General features: G+C 48.0%; 1 long non-coding RNA gene across 1 annotated transcript; it reads right to left on the bottom strand.

Moving 5' to 3' along the window:
- Positions 1-9,466: 9,466 nt before the first annotated feature.
- Positions 9,467-17,370, bottom strand: LOC138916184 (uncharacterized). Its single transcript, XR_011423073.1, has 3 exons — positions 17,297-17,370; positions 16,663-16,802; positions 9,467-9,847 (listed from the first exon to the last, which is right to left on the bottom strand). It is a non-coding gene; the product is annotated as an uncharacterized lncRNA (long non-coding RNA).
- Positions 17,371-18,120: the final 750 nt, after the last annotated feature.

Raw genomic sequence — 18,120 nt, 5'->3', positions numbered from 1 at the left:
CCCACGTGTACGGTCAATTAATTTTTTACCAAATCAACTCAAGAGGGGCAAGGAAAGCCTTTTTACAAGGGTGCTACAAGAAGTGGGTATCCATATTTTAAAAAAATGAATCTCAACTCCTTCTTCACTCCATATGCAAAAATTAATTAGAGATAGATCATAGACATAAACATAGTTTAGAACCACAAAGCTTCCAGAGAAACATGAGATGGTATCTTTGAGACTTGGGGTAGATAAGGTATGAGATCACAGAAAACATGTTTATTGGTCTCTGCGTCCGGTTCCTGACACAGAGCTCCTAAATCCCTTGGAACATCTTGGGACGTCCTAGGAACGTCTTTTGTCCCAATGAAATAACTCTTGGTGGGCTCCTAGGGGGCCGGTCACCAGAAAGACCAAGCCACAATTAGAAGCTTCAAACTTGCAGCCCCACCCCCAATTCTCCAGAGACGGACTAGACATTGAGTTAATGATAGACCATGTCTACTTGATAAAGCCTCTATGAAAATCCCTGAAGGATAGGGTTCTGGGGGCTTCTGGGTTGGTGAGCACACGGAGGCACTGGGAGAGGGGCTCACCTGGGGCGAGCATGGAAGCCCCGCCCCCTTTTCCACATACGTGCCCTGTGCATCTCTTCCATCTGGTTGTTCCTGAACTATGTCATTTCACAACACACAGGTAATCTAGTACATAAGCTGTTTCCTGAGTTCTGTGAGCTGCTCTAGCCAATTAATCACACCCAAGCAGGGGGTCATGGAAACCTCCGATTTATAGTGGTCAGAAGCACAGGACGGGACTTTTAATTGGCATACGAAGGGGGGACCAGTCCTGCAGGACTGGACCCTTAAGCCCTGGGATCTGATGCTACCTCCAGATAGTTAGTATCACAATTGAGTTAAATTACAGGACACCCAGCTGGTGTCATAGAGAATTGCTTGGTCATACAACTGGTGACCAGAAGTATCAGAAGTGAAGTGTTCTGTGTGAGCAGTAAAGGAGAGACACACAGGAAGAATGAGTTCTTCCTGCTCACAAGGACTTCTTACAACATGGAAAATAATGATCATAAAAGAAAAAAACAAATCAAATTAATCAAAATTAACATTTCTGCTCATCAAAATACCCTATTAACCAAATGAGTAAGCAGGCTACAAACTGAGAACAATGTTCACAATACATGTATCTAATCAGGGACTCATATGCAGAAGATATAAGGAATCCTACTGGTCAACAACAAAAAGACAGGTAAGACAACTTCAGAAATGGGCAGAAGACTTGAAAAGACATTCCACAAAGGAGGATAGATGAATGGCCATGAAGACATGAAAACGTTCAATATCGATATTTATCAGGAAATGCAAATTAAAATGGCAATGAGATACATTTCACACCCACTAGAATGTCTTTTTTCAATTGACAGCGAATGGGCACAAGGAATCTTTTTGGGGAGATGGAAATATTCAAAAACTGGAGGTGTTGGTAGTTGCCCAACTGTATAAATTTACAAGAAACCAGTGAACAATACCACCACAATGGGTGAATTTTATGATATGTAAATTATTCTTCATTAAGCTCATACATTGCTGGTGAAAATGTAAGCCATATATTATAATTTAAAGACACAAGCACATGGTAAAATTGTAGAGAAAAGCTAAAGAATGAGAAACATCAAGTTCAGGATAGTAATTATCTCTAGCAGGGGGATGAGAAAGGCAAAGAGGGACCCTCAGAGGTATTTGTCCTCTTTTTCCCTGTATTGGGTGGTGGCACATGAGTGTTCATTGTATCAATATTTTTTATACATTATGTATAGTTTACAAATGCCATTTTGTTTCTACTCTATAGTTAACAAAAACAACTTCAAATAAATAAAATTAATCATAAAAGAGATTAGGGGGTGGATCTGACCATGCATTATAACAACAAACAGCCCAGTGGGGAGTTGGGAGTAAGATGCAACCCCATCTAAGAAACTGGCTAATAGCACCAAAGGCAGAGCTGGGAGACAGCCCCGAGAGACAAAAGGTAACAGGGGGCCACACAGCCTTACAGGCAGAGCTGATGGGGATGGGGTAATGGACAGTGAGAAGGAGGAGAGCCCGGGCCTCTCCACTCTGGCTGAACAAGGGAGTAAGGGAACCCAGCTCCTGAGTTCTCCCACCCTACTCAACTCCAGCTGTTTAGACACCACACCTTAACACTTCCGTGAAGAAATGCACAAATCCTCCTTTGAGCTCACTGTCGGGCCTGTTTGGAGAAGGTAAACGAGGACGTTTAGGAACAGAGAGGCGTGTTGAAGGGTGGTGGCCCCTCAGTCATTGGCAGTACCTTCACTGGAGATGACTGGGCCACGCACGGTAACGCGCAGCTGGAGAAATAGAAGTTCCAGGCGGCTGAGCACCACAACAGATAGACCTGCACAGTGTTCATGGTGCAAACGCAGTAGGCATTTATTGCTGCCTCCCGCTCCCAGTCGGAGGAAGGTGGCCCTGGTTGGTGACTCTCCTTCATGCAGTGACTGGATCTCAGACTCCTTTCATCTTGTGGCTTCTGTATCCCCTCGGGTCCTGTTGTCATCGGCTTCCAGCCAGCAGAAGAGGAAGAAGGAAGCAGGAGGGACACAAACGTTTTTGGCCAGTGACTTTGGGCAAAGATCTCTTCCATGGGACACAAAAAGAGCAAACCATCAAAGAAACAATTGACAAACCAAATAACTGGACGCTTCAGAATTTTAAAAAGTCTCCTTTTCAAAAGACACCGTTAAAAAAATGAAAAGACAAGCCACAAAGAGATCATCTTTGTAATCGATATATCTGACAACACCTTTGCATCCAGAGCATATAAAAAAAACTTTTAGTACTCAATAATAAGAAAACAATAAATTTTTTAAATGGGCAAAGTTTTTAACTCAATCCCCAAAGCTGATGACCACACAAACGGCCAAGAAGTCCATCAAAGGACGCTGGATATCAATAGCCGTGGAGGGAATGCAAATTAAAACTACAATGAGATGCCGTGACACACCCGCCAGAATGTTTGCAATGAAGCAGACTGAGAGCATCAACTGTCGGTGAGGGTGTGGAATAACGGGAACTCTCATGTACTGCTGAAGGCAGAGTGCTGGAACCACTGTGGAAAACAGTTTGGCAATTTCTTGTAGTTAAACATACACTTCTATGACTCAGCAACTCCACTACTCGGCGTATAACCAAGAGAGTAGGAAATGTGTGTTCACCTGGAGACTGGACACAAATATGCACGGCAGCCTTAGCCATAATAGCCCTAAGCTACCGACAAACCATACGTCCACCAGCAAACGAATGGGTGAACGAGTTGTGGCAAATTCATACAATGGAACCCCACTCAGCATAAAAGGAACAAACTACTGATAAACACAACATGGATCGATTTCAGAAAATTAGATTCAGCCAAAGTAGCCAGCCCAGATGACTTCATGTTGTATGATTCTGTTTACGTGAAATCTTAGAATATGCAAAACCAATCTATGATAACAGAAAGCAAATCAGTGGTTGCCTGCAGGTGGGAGGGGTTTGCTGCAAAGGAGCATGGGAAAATCCTTTGGCAGGCGGCAGTCTTCTGTAACTCGATTGTGATGGTTGGTGGTATACACAGTCTGGTAGTGGAGACGTACATCAGACTGTACACTTTTAAAGGGTGCATTTTATTGTATGTAAATTATACTTTAATAACATTGATTTAAAAAAAGAAGAAGAAGAAAGTCTTAGTCCAGAAAGTGCACACATAACTGCCGTTCACTTTCCAGCAGTTAGCACAATCAATCATAAGGGCCAGCCAACCTCAAGGGAAGCTGGGAAATGCAGTCCAGCTGTGTGGCCAGGAAGAAGAGGAAATTAGTTTTGGTGAACAGTGTCAAAATTGACATTAGTGGGGCCGTTTTAAAATGGAGTCTGAGCCGCCTTTCCAGAGAAACTGCTTTGCTGTCTTGAACTTTGGACTGGACCAAAACGGCAATTGTTTTGCAAGCAGCTGTTTGAGAAGTCAGCAGGAGAATGTACATCCTGATCACAAAAACAGGATAGTGGACTTTCTGAAGTACAATCAATAGTCAGTCAATATTTAGCCAAGACCAGCTCTCTGCCTCCAGCTCCAATTAAAATTCTTTGTAATACAACCTCCCTTCTTTGCCTTTAAAAGCCCCTGACTTTTACTCCCTAGCAGAACACTATTTTGGTTGGTACCCAAATCTGGGCTCCCCAAATTGCAATCCTTGGAACCCCCAAATAAACTTTTTGCTTCTCTTGCAGTTTATGCCTCTTGTTCGTTGACAACAGCAATGTGCCCCGCTGTCTGAAACCCAAAGGGTTCCTAGAGACCCCTCCGGAGACAGGTAAGGCAAGCTGGCCAAGGTTTAGGACAAGACAGGAGGTAAGGCCTGGACCGAGGGCTGAGCTTGGCGCTGTGGGGCAAAGAGAGAGAGGAAGCTTCCCAGAGGAGGGGCATGTTCAAAAGCCCGACCCCAGAAGAAGGCAGGAGGGAATGGTATAAACCAAAGCATGGAAACAGGACGGTGGATGTCGGAGAACTGGTGGGCACTGTGATGAGGGGCTGAGCGTGGGGCCTGTATCCTGCAGACCCTAAGAAGCCTGGAAGGGTTTGAGGGAAGCTCTGGCTCTGGCAGCCCCTGACGCTGCTCCCATCCTTCATCCGTGGAGCTGCTGCACCCACAGCACTGGGCCGCTTGCACAGCCCCCTCCCACACAGTCCCAGCACCCAGGGGTAGGGGCGGGTCACTGCCTAGGGCGCAGGCCCAAAGACCGGTGGAAGCAGCCCCCTGCAACGGAGGAGGTGGGAGAAGTTCCAGTGTGACTCAGGCCACAGCCGGGAAACAAGAGCTAACATCATGGGCAGGAAATGGAGAGCGGCCCGGAGCCCACTCAAAGCCCACACCCATCTGAGTCACTGGCACGAGGAGGCACCTGTTGCCCAGGCAACAGAGGCCCCAGCTCTGGGCTTGGATTCCCACCTGGTTAACCCTTCCCCTGCCAAGTAGGGGGAATCCAGCCACCAGCTACTGTATGCCCAAGATCTAGACTATTCTGGATTGGCTAGACCTGCCACCCAGCCTGATCCCAGAAGGGCATCTTGGGATGGAGGATCGAGTCTGTGTCATTCCACTCCTCACTGTCCCGCTGAGGAAATGAAGGCTCAGAAGGGGCCAGGCCCCTGCTGGAGGTGACACAGCTGATAAACGGCAGAACTGAGACGGGAGCCCCAGGTGGCCTGGCTTCTGCATGCATATGAGGTCATTTTATCCAGTAGGTGTGACAGGGGGAGAGACTAGAGCCTGTGAAAATATTTAAGGCCTATTATCCGTTCCAAAACATGAAAAGAAAATTGCAAAATCAAATTTCATAAAATGCTGAATTAAAGTTACCAAACAGAATACGGAGCTTGGCCTCGCTAACAACTAAATTTTGAATGTGGAAAATATTTCCTTACATTTGAAAACAATGTATACATCAGCTTTTGTCACCTTGCAAGAATTCCCGCGTCTTCCAGAGGATGTCTGGGAAAGCCTGGCCAACACCAAATTAAGTTAGTTACTTGTGCCCAAATGATTTTGAAAGCAAAATTATAAATGTCCTTTCAATTTGTTTATAGTAAGAAAAAAGTCCATATTTCATAGGAGATGTGTGTTAGATATGATGGAGAAGCTTCTAGAAGTAGGAGGTGAAAGCCCCGTGGAACCTCTAAATGGCTCTGACTCTACCACCTTCCCCGTCAGAGCTCTTGCCGTGACAGCCACAGCCCCTGACTAAGGCTGCAGGTGAGGGGTCAGGGGGGCCCAGCCTGAGGGCCCCCGGTCCTCCATTGCCTCCCGGCAGTGGAGCAGCTGGGAGGGTGCCTGTATCGGGATGAAATGACCCTGAGGGTTTTCCCCTCTTGAACAGGCAGCTTCTCCTCCGCAGGCAGGATGGGCAGTCACAGCATCTTCCCAGCCATGCAGAGTGTGCACGCACAGCCCCCACACCCGCAGAGATGACTGATCCCATTAGTGATAAGGTGCCAGGGAGACGCGGGATTTCATGCTCCAGGCAGGTTATGCTGATGGAAACAAGATAAAGGCTTTGTGCTGGGTTCTTAGTTCTATCAGGAGTCCTGGGGTTGCTTTCCTCCAATAAATGGAAACACATTATTTGCTCTCTGGGGCAACAAGAGATTAAGGGTCCTGTAGTCCCTCTTTTGAGGATCCATAGATGATCCTAAAGTGCCTGGGGAGTCAACCCTCCCAGGGGACCCAAAGGAGCTTAGGGGAGCAGACGTGGGGAAGAGAGCACTGCTGGACCTGCAGACGTGGGCTCAAATCCTGAATACAGTCACTCACTAGCCAGTCCTTCCAAGAGGGGGTTCACCTTTCTGGGCCTCAGTTTCATCATCTGTAAGATGCAAGGAGGGGAGGAGATGATCGTTTCAAGGTTTCTCTCCAGTTCCCAAAGTTAAGAGCTTCAGCGTCTCTCCATCTGGCTCCTGCCCCGAGCCTTTTAGACTAAGTCATCCCCAAAGTCTACCCTAAGTCCAAGGACAACCTCGGTCCCAAGCAGAACTTCTGCTGTAGGGGCTTCCTGGCCGCCTGCCCTCTCCTCCCCCTCCACCCACAGCTGGGGCTACCCACCCTGTGCTGGTCCCCATCACTCAGACTAAGGGCGCACCTGGGACACCGGCACACCTGGGGTACCTGCAGTATTGTTTTTAATTCAAGAACCTGAAACAGTAGAATTACATTTACCCACCCCATCCTCTGTGCTGTTCTTGTCATATAGTTTCCATTTTCATACATTATAAACCTTACTATATAATGCTATGCTTTTTCCTAGAAGCAGTCATTTGTCTTCTAAAAACAACAAAAGAAGAAAAATATCGCTTTTTATATATTTTTTTTAAGATTTTATTTTTTCCTTTTTCTCCCCAAAGCCCCCCGGTACATAGTTGTATATTCTTTGTTGTGGGTCCTTCTAGTTGTGGCATGTGGGACGCTGCCTCAGCGTGGTTTGACAAGCAGTGCCATGCCCGCGCCCAGGATTCGAACCAACGAAACACTGGGCCGCCTGCAGCGGAGCGCGCGAACCCAACCGTTCAGCCACAGGGCCAGCCCCTCGCTTTTTATATTTACCCACATTTCACCATTATTGGTGCTGTTCATCTTTTCTTTCTATCTGAGTTTCCAACTGGTGCCATTTTCCTTCGTTGTGAAGAACTTCCTTTAGGATTTTGTGAAGTGTGGGTTCTCTCAGCTTTTGTTTAACTGAAAATGTCTTTATATTGCCTTCTTTTTTTATATGAAAAAGATGGTTTTTGCTGGACATAGAATTTTGAGTTGACTAGTTTTTTCTTTCAGCGCATTGAAGACGCCGTTCCATTGTCACACGATCATCATCGTTTTTGATGAAAAGTCAGCTCTCATTTGTATCATTGTTCCCGGTATGTAAAGTGTTTTTGTCTCTGTGCTCAAGTTTTTCCCATTCTTTCATTTTCAGTAGTTTGATGATAATGTGCCTAGGTGCAATTTTCTTTATATTTATCCAGCTGTGGGATTTGCTGAGTTTCTTGGATCCGTAAGTGTATGTTTTCACAAAATTTGAGGAAATCTAGGATGTTGTTTTTTCCACATATATTTTTTCTGCCCAATCCTCTCTCTCTCTTCTCCTTCTAGCACTCGAATTACATACATGACAGACCCCTTGATATTGTCTTGCAGGTCACTGAGACCATGTTCAATTTTATTTCAATTCGTCTTTTTTTCCCTGTTCTTCAGATTGGATGATTTCTTTTGAGCTATCTTCAGTTTCACCTGCCATCTCCAGTTTGCTATTAAGCCCACTAGTAAATTTTTCTCTTCATATATTTTAGTTTTCAATTCTGAAATTTCCATTTGGTTCTCATTTTTATCTTTCTCTCATCTGCCCATCATTATGATCAAGACTTTGTATATTTTAATAGCTTCTTTTTAAAGAGCTGTCAGCTACTTCCAATATCTGGGTCATTTTGAAGTCTGTTTCTATGGTCTATTTTTAATTTTGACTGTTGATCACATGTTCTTGTTTCTTTGTGTCTAGCAAGTTTTAATTGTCTACTGGTCATTGTGTACAGTACATGGAATAAACTGGATTCTGTATTTTTTTTTCTGTGATGAGTGTTGCTTACTAGCCAATCACCTTGAGCTCTTAGAGCCTTGGTTTCACACGTTATTAGAGCAGATATTTTTCAGTTAGGTCCTTAGTCTGAGAGCAAATCCCTAGTCCTGGGACATAATCTCCCCTCCCTGGTGTGGCCCTTCTTGGATTCCAATGGAAAGCCCAAGGGTCCACCCAGCCTCTAACCTGATAGGATTCAAACTCCAAACTCTGTCTCCCCTGAAGTCTTGGTCCAGCTCCTTTAGCCTTAGTACTTTTTGAGGGGCTCCCTGATGTGTCCTCCACACATGTGCATTCAGAGATCAGCTGAGGATTTGAGAGGAGTACATGCAGATTCAGGGGCCCCTCTATGCACTTTTCCCTCTCAGCCTTCATACCTTCATCCTCTATCCACTCTGGAAGCCCTGAACTCTAAGCCAACAACTGAGGCCCTCTCCCTAAGTCCCAGCCACCCATCTGCCACTGGGGAAAGCCAGAGAAATGCACATCTCAGCCAGTGCAGCTCCTTTCTTTCAACAGTGGAATGTCCTCCATCATCTGTCCATTTGGGGGCACTCTACTGTGTCTTCAAATAGTTACCTTTCACGATTGCCCAGGGTTCACAATTATTGTCTCTAGGAAAGATATTCTGATATAAACCATTCCACAATGATCAGAACTGGAAGCAATCTCAAAGTATTTTTTATTTTACAATTCATGTTTCTTATATTTGTTTTCAAAGAGAATAAAGTTGATTATGGGAAAAATCAAAACTTTACTGGATTTGTTTACACTTGTCGTAGGGTCTAGTCTCACTTTACTATAAATTTCATAAAGAAAGTTGGAAATTTGTCAGGGCTTTGGTCCTCCAAAGAATGAAATCTGCCTCTTCCCCTCACCCCGTCAACTGAAGGCCGCCAGACTCTGATGTGCCTCCTGACTTGAGTCAGGTAAGATGAAAGGTGGTCCAGTCCCACCCTGTGACTCAGCTCTGAGTCCTCGGTCTGTTACCAAAGCCTTGATCGAGTGTCCCAGTGAACAGCTTCTGCCTTATCCCAAAACCCAGTCCTCACCATGAGGTTTAGTTCTGGCAACAGGGTCCCCATCTTCTTCCCTCAGGCACAAACTTTATAAACCACACTCGCCAGTCTCTTCCTCAGAAACATGAATGATGACACTCTAGCATACAGCAGGTGCTCAATACATGTTGGTTTGATTGGGCCAGTGGTTCTCAATCCTTCTTTTAAAAAACAAATATTTTGTAACATCCCTGTATCGGTTAATTATTGGTACATAACAAACTACCCCAAAACTTGGTGGCTTAAATCACAATTTATTATTTCTCATGTTTCTATGGGTTGGCTGGAATGGTCCTCTACTGGGCTTATTTATTAAGCACTTGCTTAAGCTTAAAAGTTGACCAGGCTGGAAGGTCCAAGATGGATTTGCTCACATGTCTGGCAGCTGGTCTGGCTGTCAGCTAGGGCGCCTCCGTTCACCTCCATCCTCCTGTAGGGTAGACCAGCTTCCTGGCCTGGTGGTCTCAGGATGGAATTCCAAGAGGGTGAAGAAGCTGCAAGGGATCTTAAGGTCTAGCCTTGCAAGTTATATAGTGTCCCTTCTGCCATAATCTGTTGGTCAAAGCAAGTCACAAGGCCAGCCCAGATTCCAGGTGGTGGAGAGATAGACTTCACCTGTGAATGGAGGAGTGGCAAAGTCACATTTGCAAAGGGACGTGCATACTTAGATGGCAGGATTTTGTGGCCACTAAACAATCTATCATAGTACCCTTTACTATCCTCAAAATGAAAGCATAGAAAAAAGAACCAACCTAAACTCAAATTTTTTTAAACTCAAAATAATTCACTAACCATAATATAGGGGAGGTAGGCAAGGAAAATAAATTATAATAAAACAATCTATATTTCAACATGTAAATGTCTGGGCATAATTGCACTGAAGACGTAATGAAGTAATCAGCTTCCTATATTAAATGCAGATCTACGCACGCAGAGTGACCCAGGAGTGTTATATTGGTTATATATCAGATATTACAAGCACCATTCCTATCAGTAATGATTTCCAAAATGGTGACCAACTGTAGGTAATGTTCAGAACCAAACAAAAGGCAAAACTCCCTTTATTTACACCATAGTTGTATTCCTGGACTATGTGATGATGAGCCAAAAAGGACTCGTGTTCCAGGGTCAAGTACTTGTGAGCAAGTTGGGCACCTACAAGAACGTCTGGCTGGACAAAGTCCAGGGGGTAAGGGATAGTTTGTTGAAAACATTGCGGGACAACTAGGCACCCCCTCCATCTTTGGTCCAACCAGAACCACACTCTGGAGTTTGAGGTGCCCCGGTTGAGAACCATCAGTTTGGGGGCTATTTCTACAGGGCTCTGGGCCAGAAACTCATGCTATGGAAAGGCCCTTGGTGCATCGTCAGAGACAACACACCACCCAAGAGAACCGCCATGAAGGTTCTGGAGAGCAAAGGAAGAAACACAGAAGAGGTGCCCAGGAGAGGGTGGTGAAAGAAGCAGATCCGACTTCCAGCAGATCGTGGAGTGAGTGGCTCTGTGTTCTCCACTCATGTCAGAATCAGGAAAGACAGCAATGCAGCCCCTTAGGGAGAGGGCAGGCGGCAGCCCCTCATACCCTGTGGCTCACAGGCTCTGTCCCGAGGGCATGACGGTGGCAGACTGGCAGTTGTCTGCCCGGCCCCCAACATCGGAGCTGACCCTTGTGGAATTCCCTTTTGTTGGACTTAAGGAGGAACAAACTCAGTGCCTCCAGGGAGGGGTCCTGGGGGAGGGAAATCCCTCCAGGCTTAGTTTTTAAGGCTGCACCCTGCTCCAAAGTTTTTCTTGAGGGAGGAGGGAAGGTCACGGCTTGATTTGATGGCTGAGGATGACGTGACTGGGTGTCAGAGCCAAAGGGAGCCAGCTGAGAGCCTGTCTGCGTCTGCATGTGGCACACACACTTGGATGTGATCTATGGCTTTCAGAGTCATTTCTGTTAATTAAACTCCTTAATGAAATTTTGAGGTAAGAGTGCTTGGCCTGTATTTCAGACAGTCCCGGGAGGACCGGGAAAGTGGGGAAATACGCCATCTGGCAAAACACTGTGAAACTTAATCACCTGGGGGAATTCGTAGAAAATTGCACTGATGGAGGAGGGAGAGAGATGGACAAATCGACGCACAGAATTTGGACTCCCTTTACCAATGAGGGAGGTTGAGAGCAAGTTTCTGTTTCGTCCGCAGTGGCCAACCCACCCAGCCAGCCTCCAGCAGCATCTGAATCCCTGAGAAGCCATAGTGTGCTCCCTCCCCTGGCCACAAAGCCCAGTTGATGGCACTTCTCACTCCTGTGTCATGACAGGCCATCCTCTCCTCACCCAGGAGTCAGGCTCCTCTGACTTCCCCCAAAATCGAACCCTGTTACTCTCTGATTGTGTTTATGCAGGGCCACAAAAATGCCATGTTAACTCAAGGCCATGCATCTTTGGAAGGAAATCAATACATAATTATGTGTTCTGTCTGTGCAGCGTGGCCCAGAGCCGGGCTCATTGGGAATTAGATAAAGCAGAAACAGTGTGGTCAAGGCTGGCCAAGCAGATGGGGACGCACCCTGGCTGGGTGGAAGGAGCTGGGCTGAGGTCCAACCCCCAGGCCTCAAAGCTGTGGCCACCTCTTGGGTCTCACAGCCTTTCCACTTGAAGCTGCCACGTCCTGGGACAAGCTGGGTGCAGGGGTGCTGGCCCCTTGGCTTCTCCCTGTGGAGGAGTCACTGCTGCGTCTACAGAGTGCTGGACTCGGCAGCGGCCTCCCCACCCTGCACCCCGCCTCCAGGCCTCCACTCTCTCCCTCTCCAATCCACCCGACACAGGACCCAGCAACCCGAATGATCTGCCCGAAGTGCAAATAGGACGATGTCGTTTCTCTGCTTAACGCCATCCTTGGGAAGCTACACGGGGGTTAAAAGCATCCTCTATGAACTCAGAAAGGTCTCTGTTTGAGTCTTTCCTAGGCCCTCATAAGTCACTGACCCTCTGTAAAGTGGACAAACAAGAATATCGACCTTCCAGGGTTGTTGGTGAGGGTTCTACAAAATGAGATGGACAAAACACAAACACCGTGCCCGGCCCATCATAAGCACCGTGTATGTACTAGCCATGCTCAGCATCCTCACCATCATCATCATCTTTCTTATGGCTTCCCAGAGGTAGTGTCTGATGAGCTGGGTCAAATGAAGAGCCTGCACAACCGAGAAGGGGTGGAGGAGCGGGGTCTTAGTCCTTCAGCCCTGCTGGAATAAAATACTGTAGAGACCGGGTGGCTTAAACAACGAGCATGTGTTTCTCACAGTTCTGGAGGCTGGAAGTTCAAGATCAAGGTGCCAGCAGAGTGGGTGTCTGGTGAGAGCCCTCCTCCTGGCTCGCAGATGGCCATGTTCTTGCTATATCCTCGTGTGGTTGAGGGAGAGAGAGAGATCTGTGTCTCCTCCTCATTTTTTTTAAGGGCATCAATCCCACCATGAGGGCCCCACCCTCATGACCTCATCTAACTTGAATTCCTTCCCAAGGCCCCACCTCCAAACACCATCGCACTGGGGATCAGGGCTTCAACATACGAAGCAGGGGTCAGGCAAAGCATTCAGTCCATAGCAGGGGGGATGTCAGAGGAGGCTGTGGCATCTCCAAAGGGCACCGTTGCTGATCAGGTGCAGGCCCAGCTGGTGTTTGGGTGAAATGCTCTCTTTCTCCCTCCTCCCCAGCCTCCTCCCACACATTCTCAGCAGCAGCACTGACGATTTGGGGAGCCTCGGCCCTCTTTCCTGCATCTGTGGGAGGCTTCAAGCCTCCCACGGGTGCAGGACTTGGATGTAAGTCATGTCCCCGTGAGAGGAAGGCTGTGCTCTTCTGGGGGCTTCCCTGTGACAATGGCATGTGCCTGTGAGATGGAGGGGCTGGGCTTGGCTGCAGCTGGCTCATGGCTCCGACCATGCAAAGATCCAAGTCCAGTCCAGGGCTGGCGTTTGGACCTCAGTCTTGGGCCAGGGCCAGAGTTCCGTCTGGGAATGGAGTCAGAACTCAGCCCATACCCGGGATCAGTCCTCGGCCTGCAGCCAGAATCAGGGCTCACACTGGGGCCACAGCTGAGACTCAACTTGAGGGAAAGGAACAGAATTTCTTCATGGGAAGTGTAAAGATCTCTGGGAACATAACCACAGCTGAAGCTTTGTGGGCATCTGGCTCTAACCATGTCACGGATGCGCCGAGGGCAGAAAGCATCATTTCCCTTCATGACTTTAATGCATCTTCCAGTCCATGTGCAATACTGATGTAAACATTCTTTAAAACAAAAGTATTGACATTAGTGATTTATATTCTGCAGCCTGTGCACCTGCCGTAGCCATTCTGCCACTTGATGCCCAAAAAGACCCTCAACAGACATACTCCTGACCCTCATGCCTCCTAACAAGAGAATAGCAAAAATAAGCCTCCCTGCAATATTTACAGAGCCCCAGGCATTGGAGCTCTCTGCATCCAGTACTCCTCCCCTGGTGAGAAGGGAGCCAACCGGGACAGAAAGACAGAGGGTGTGGTTCTCAGGGCTGTGATGTGTGGAATGGAAATTGTCCGCCAGGAGAAGAGTGGGGAGTCGAATGTGGGCTGGAGAGCAGAGAAGAGGAGCTGGAGGACGGTGAGGCAGAAGGGGCCTGAAGAGAAGGCAATGGAAAGGGACTCAAGACAGGGCCAGTGTCTGTGCCTCAGACTCCACTGCGCCCTTTGCCAGCGACGGGAGCCAAGAAAGAAGCAACAGTAGGCGGAGCCCCTGAGAGGAGCCTGTCCCCTCTTCCTCCCGATAAGGAATGCACGGATGCTGCGTCGGTGGTCCCCACCCCCCCACCCCCACCCCCGCCCCCCGCAAGCTCTCTCTGTGGGGACGGCAGGCCCGCCCTGTTCAGCCTATTCTCCATTTCTCTCTCCAAGTCTTGACTTCCCAGTGCTCTGCAAACTCAAACCTCCATCTCATCCCCCAATTCTTTTGCTGAGATGATTCCAGAAGGCAAACTCTTCCACAGCATTAAAAGATAATTTACAGAAATAACGTTCCTTTAATAAAAGCCACATGGAATGATACAATTTTTATAGCGCATGACAGAATGAGAAAGGCCCAAGCTCTTGCAGGAAAATGAATCCTCTCCCACTCCAGTGTACTCCCAACAACACCACCTCCTCGGGCGAATATAATATATTGACTTGGGAAGTTTAACTGGGAACGTAATTGGGCCAAGCCGGCCACTCACTTTGCTCCAAACAGTCCTCGGAAGACAGGCTCTCTCGGTCTGGCTCAGAAATATGAGCACGGGAAGAACAAACTCGCTTCTGCTTGATCTTCGTCTTTTTTTATATATATAATTAAATCGTTAGTGGCTAAATTGCATTGTAATTGATTGCAAAATTGCTTTTTTAATGAGATTTAGACACTAGGAAACAGGGGTTTTTTTTCTTCAATATGCCCAAAGTGAACTATGTCATTTTGACAACAAATTGTCTCCAGGCACGGATAACTCTGAGAGGAGCAGACGGGAGGGGACCCGGCCGCCTTGGAAAGGGATGGCCAAAGCCAGCGGTACCTCTCTGCCACCTTCTTCCCAGCACCCGCGGAGCAGCTTCTCTCCCTTCCTCGCCCCACCCGCGGTGCCTGGGGTGTCAGAGCCGGGGGTACTCAGATTCCTCCGTCTGCCCCTCATTTTCCAGTTCAGGATGCTGAAGGCGGCCCTGGGAAGCAGTGTGCCCCACATCTCAGTCCACCTTACCATACACCTGTCACCCAGAGGGAAACACGAGATCCCCCAAGCACACATGGCCGAGTGACCCATCCAGCCGGCAGGACCCGGTCCAAACCTCAGGCTTTCCAGAATCTAGTAAGGGAGGTTCTCATATCTAGTTGATGAAGACACGGATGCTGTCTCTGCCTTCCCAGATCCCCTTTAAAGCCAGAGCTGTGAATATCAGCTGCTAGTGGCTCACAGCACCCCATTCTCCAGAGCCGCCTGTTTTTGTGAATAAAGTTTTATTGGAACACAGCCACGCCCATTCATTTCCATCTTGCCTGCGGCTGCGTTTGCAGCAGGTCAGCAGAGTGGAGTAATTGCAACAGAGACCTCACGGCCCACAAAGCATAAAATAGATACTATCTGGCCCTTTACAGAAAAAGTTTGCCCTAGGGAAGTCCCCTCTGCCAAGCAGCAGCCACCTCGCCTTAAAAGTTACGCTGCCCACAGCCAATGAGTCTGAAATGTCCACCCCCCCTTGTCTCCAGGTGAAAGGAACAGCGTGCACAAAAGCCCTGGGGGAGTACGGGAGGAGTCTCGGCCATCACAGGGAACCAAGGGCATTCTCTCGAGGGGGAGGCAGAGAGCAAGACGAGGCAGGCATGAGATAAGTCAGAGAGGAAGGCAGAACCCGTGGCTGTGGAAGGAAGCTTTGTCAGAAGGGCTGTAAGGCGGCAGCACTGCGAACAGTCTGCCTCTAGAAAACACAGCACCCTGGCTTTTGTGAAGAGAAGAGATTTGAGGAGGCCCCAGGATGCCGTGAGGACAGGCAGGAGGGTTTGCGTCAAGTCCAGACGGGAAGAGATGGCAGCTAGGATGGGGGGAGGTGGTGGAGGCGGAGAGAAATGGACAGATCTAGGAGATATTTGGGAGGCAAAATGGACAAGACTTGACGTGACTGGATTCAGCAGGGGAAGAAGAAAGAGTCAAGGATGGGTCTGCCTTGGGCCTCTGGAGCAGCAGCGGCCCCACTGGCTGGTGTAGAGTCCGTGGTGTGTGCCTGGTCCTCAGTGTTCCCTTCCGTACACCTAGGAGTTGACAGGATGCTCTCAAGGACCCCTCCAGCTCTGCATCCTAACGCGCTGTCAATCACCGTGCTGAGCACTTGAGCAGCAGAGGCCGTATAATCCTCACTGAAGTTAGGTCTGTCACTGCCCCCATTTCAGAGATGAGGATACAGGCTCAGAGAGATGAAGGAGCTTGCCCAAGTTCACCCAGCTAGTAAATGATAAATCGGGGTTCAAACCAAGGTGGTCTGAATCGGGAGTCCATGTTCTCGCCCACCTCGCCACACTGCCCTGGGTCCAGTTCCCCATCCCATGAGATCTCCCTCTCCTGCCTGTCTTGTCCATCCCTGGGTTGCTGTGAGACCCACGTCTCTCCTACGCCCTCCTGCATCCTTTCAATGACCCTCCCCATGATACTTGAGGAAAGTCAGGTTTGTCTCTGTCCTTTGCCACCTAAAGCCACCGCATCCTCTGGTTGTGCCAATGACCTTAGGGAATCAGTTCTGCACGGATTCAAGCACAAACTCACCAAAAAGTCTGGAAGCAGTTGCCAACCCATTACTCAGCAGTGCAGAGCCCCAGCGTAGGCTGTGCATCGCATGGTACAGGCAGGGTAACCCAAAATACAAGCTCTTAACACGATGAAGGATTACCTCTCACTCACAAAAGAGTCCAAGGTGAGTGGCTGTTCCTGGCTGGCAGACCAATTTCGTCCACATAAAGATTCAGGGGTCCCAGTTCCTTCAATCTTGTGTCCCCGCCATCCTCTAGGGCAGGGACTGGCAAACTTTCTCTGTAAAAGACCAGATAGTAAATATTTTAGGCTTTGTGGGCCGGACTATATCTGTCACAACTCCTTAACTCTGCCATCGTAAGGAGAAACCAGGCGTAGACTATACAGTAAACAAACGGGCAGGGCCGTGTTCCAATAAAACTTTATTTACCAAAGCAAGCAGCAAATGGGAATGGCTGGGTTCCAATGAAACTTTATAAAAACACACAGCAGAGCAGATTTGGCCTATGGGCGATAGTTTGTCTCCTGCATCCATCCGGCAAGAGGATAAGGAGAGGATAAAGGAACACCTGCTTCTTAAGCTCCTTCACCCCGCAGTGTCACACGGCCCTTCTCCATGTACATTCATGTCTCCCTACCTAGCTGGAAACGTAGTCCCTGGCTGGGCAGTCACCTCTGGCAACAATGCTACACTAGGGAAGGGAAGCACAGACCTTGGGTGACCAGCTAGCCAGCCACCTCTGGGAATTCAGTTACATTCAAGTAACACTTACCAAGCATCTGCTGGGTGGCTGGCTCTGTGCTCCGTCTGGGGACATGGTGTAGATGAGACACTGCTCCAGTCCTAGAAACATCAGACTCTAGTTTAAACTGAAAATGCAGCTGTTTTTAAAATAAGACTTCAGCTCCCATTCTGAGGCTTTTGGTTTTCAAACAGGTGCCCAAAATGTCAGGCTGAAAACCATGGTCCTATGAGGGGGCTGATGGAAAAGGCAGGGACCAGGTGGGGGCTTCACCAGGCAGGGACCATTCTATTTATTTACCATTGAGTCCCAAAGCTCAGCACGGGGCCTGGCACGCAAAGGGGTTCTGGTGTTTGTTGAATGAGTGAATGAACCCCTGCTCATCAGTAGAGCTGCACCCTGGGGGTTTAGTGCCAGGTGCTTCTTATACTTGATTGGTTTATAGTCTAAACCAGAGAATCTTAGATGAATGCGATGTCAAAATATCAAAGGGGAATCATTTTCATCCAAACAAAAAAGTAAAGACTTAGATCCATCATGTAGACATTTGGTCTAAAAGAGGAATTCTAGTCCCACCTGGAGCCAGAAGACCTAACCCTAAGAATCTGTGACAATAAGAACCACAATTTAACACTATACAACTCTTCACAGTTTATAAAGCGCATCCGTGAGCTCATCAGAAACCTCATAAACGATGTGAGGTAGACAAGGCGAGCTCCCTTTTCTCCATTTTACAGAAGACAATACTGGGGGCCCAAGAGGCGAAGTGGATCCCCACGTCACACAGCTAGAAGATTCTGGGAACTGGGCCCAGAGGTCAAGGCTGATTTTGAAATTAACGAGGACTCATCCCT

This window comes from Equus caballus, chromosome 11, assembly GCF_041296265.1.
Source record: "Equus caballus isolate H_3958 breed thoroughbred chromosome 11, TB-T2T, whole genome shotgun sequence".
NCBI classification, from domain to species: Eukaryota; Metazoa; Chordata; class Mammalia; order Perissodactyla; family Equidae; genus Equus; species Equus caballus.
Note: the sequence above shows the minus strand (reverse complement) of the source record. Positions and strands in the feature narration are given on the sequence as shown.